The following is a 2,667-nucleotide window of genomic DNA, read 5'->3' as shown; positions in this document are numbered from 1 at the left end:
GTCTTATCCAGATCAACTTTATTCATATCTTTAATTGATATCTGATCTCTTTTTCAGTTTTTGAATCATTACTGTATGGGGTAATACTGACTTTCTTCAGTGCAGGTCTCTAACTCTTAGTCTAAGGTCTCACACAGATATCCAAAGTTCCATGAAACAAGTAGTTTGCACACGAAGAGCTCAGTTTTCCAGACTTTGGAAATAAACATTACAACTCAGGAATGTGTGACTATTTTAAGGCCTTACAATCTAGGAACCTTTACAGTAAGCATTCCCCTGATAATCTATGCCCTCAAATTCAATTCTCAATTTTCACATTACATTTAGTCCATGTGAGCTTACAATATTTGTCTTTTCATTTTCAGCTTATTTCATTCAACATGCCATCCTTAAGGCTTATTTATCTAGGTACATGACTCACAAATTCAATCCTTCTTGCAGCTGCTCAATATTCCATTGTTATGCATACAACACAGTTCACCATTCTTTTCATTAGTCAATGTACCCTTAGTCTACCTTCATCCATTGCAAATCATGAATACTATCTCCACAAATACCAGTGTCCAAATGTCCTTCATGACCCCATTTTCAGTTCTTCCAAGATTATACCTAATAATAGGGTTGAAGAATCATATGCCAACCCTATACTGGGACTCCTGCGGGACCATCACACTGCCCTCCAGATAGGCTGCATCATTCTACTTCTCTACCAAGAGTGAAAAGGTACACTCTCTCTCTACATTTTCTCTAGAACTTGTTAAGTTTCTGTTTATCTTTAAACAGTTTTATTCATGCACCATACAATCCATCCTAAGTAAACAATCAATGGTTCCTGGTATAATCACATAGCTATGCCTTCACCACCACAATCTATATGAAAACAATTCCATTTTTTTCAACAAAGGGGGGAAATGATGAATAAACTTAAAAGAAGAAATAACAATAATACCAAGATTCTGATTCCCCTCCCATATATCACCCTCTTACTGACATCTAGCTTTTGTTATATTGCCTTTGTTACATTTCATGGAAGTATATTACAATGTTACTGTTAACTATAGACTCTAATTTGCATTGATCATATTTTCCATATACCATACCATTTATAACACCTTGCAGTGTTGACATACACTTGTTCTTCTTCATGTAAAAGCATTCTTATATTTCTACATTTAATCATCATTGCCCACTCTAAGTTTTGCTAAGTTATGAAGTCCCAGTACTTATCTTCTATCTTCCCTTCTATTGTCATACATGCCCCTTGCCTGCCACTTCTACTCTACTCACCCTCAGCTTTCTTCAGTGTACTTAAAATATTGTGCTACCATCTTTCTTTTGGAATTTATGTGTCCTATCTTATTTTATTTTTATTTTTTTCTCTCTATCTCTTTTTACCCTTACTTATAGTCTTAATTTCTATACTCTTCTCCAAACCCATTTCTCCTATCTTTTCCAACCTGCCTGTAGTACTCCCCTTAGTATTTCTTGTAGAGAAGGTCTCTTGTTCATAAACTCTCTCAGTGTCAGTTTGAAAATATTTTAAATTCTTGCTAATTTGTGGACAGTTTTGCCAGATCAAGAATTCTGGTTAGCAGATGCTCCCTTTCAGTATCTCAGATATATAATAACACTGCTTTTTTGCCTCCATTGTTTCTGCATAGAAATCTGAACACAGTCTTATTGAGCTTCCCTTGTAAGTGACAGATTGCTTTTTAGTTGCTGCTTTCAGAATTGTCTCTTTGTCTTTGACATTGGGCAATCTGATTAGTAAGTGTCTTGTAGAAGGTCTATTTGGGTCCATTCCGTTTGGGGTATGCTGTGGTTCTCAGATCTGTAATTTTTAGTCTTTCATAAGAGATGGGAAATTTTCAGTAATTATTTCCTCCATTATTCTTTCTGCCCCCTTTCCCTCCTCCTTCTGGTACACCCATGACATGTATATTCATGTGCTTCACGTTGTCATTCAATTCTCTGAGTCCCTGCTCATTTTTCCCATTGTTTGCCCTATTTGTTCTTTTGTGTGTGGTATTTCAGATGTCTTGTCCTCTAGTTCACTAATCCTTTCTTCTGCCATTTAAAATCTGCTGTTGTAAATCTCCATTGTGTTTTTCATTTCTTCTACTTTACTGTCATTCCTATATGTGCTGCCATTTCTTCAAAATTTTGAGTTCTTCCTAAGGTTTAACCAATCTCTTCATTATATTCTTCATCTCTTTTGCCATATTTTCCCTTAACTTGTTGATTTGATGTTTGAATTCATTTAGCATATTTGTGTGAACACCTTAGTTTTTCAACTCCTGTATCTCATCTGAAGTGTTAGTTTGTTCCTTTGCCTGGGCCATATCTTTGTTTATTCTAGGATGACTCATAATTTTTTGTTGGTGTCTAGGTATCTAGTTTCCTTTATCAGTTTATTCTAGAGATCATTTTTACTGTTTTACCTAGGATTTTCTTGTTGGTTGTCTTTGTTCTCTGTCTGTTTTCTGGCATTCAGTTCAACTTATTCTAGACCTCCAGCACACCTTCTGTTTAACTGATCAGAATTTTTCAGCTCCTGTTATTCTGGTTCTTGCCATTTCTATGGAAACTTTTTGTCATTCTTGGTGAGAGTCTACCCAGATATGTTCAACCTCAAATAGAATTTCCCTGACCAGATAAGCCCAGATC

Source organism: Choloepus didactylus, chromosome 16 (genome assembly GCF_015220235.1).
Source record: "Choloepus didactylus isolate mChoDid1 chromosome 16, mChoDid1.pri, whole genome shotgun sequence".
Lineage (NCBI taxonomy): Eukaryota > Metazoa > Chordata > Mammalia > Pilosa > Megalonychidae > Choloepus > Choloepus didactylus.
The sequence above is the reverse complement of the archived record's forward strand: the minus strand, read 5'-3'. Positions refer to the sequence as shown.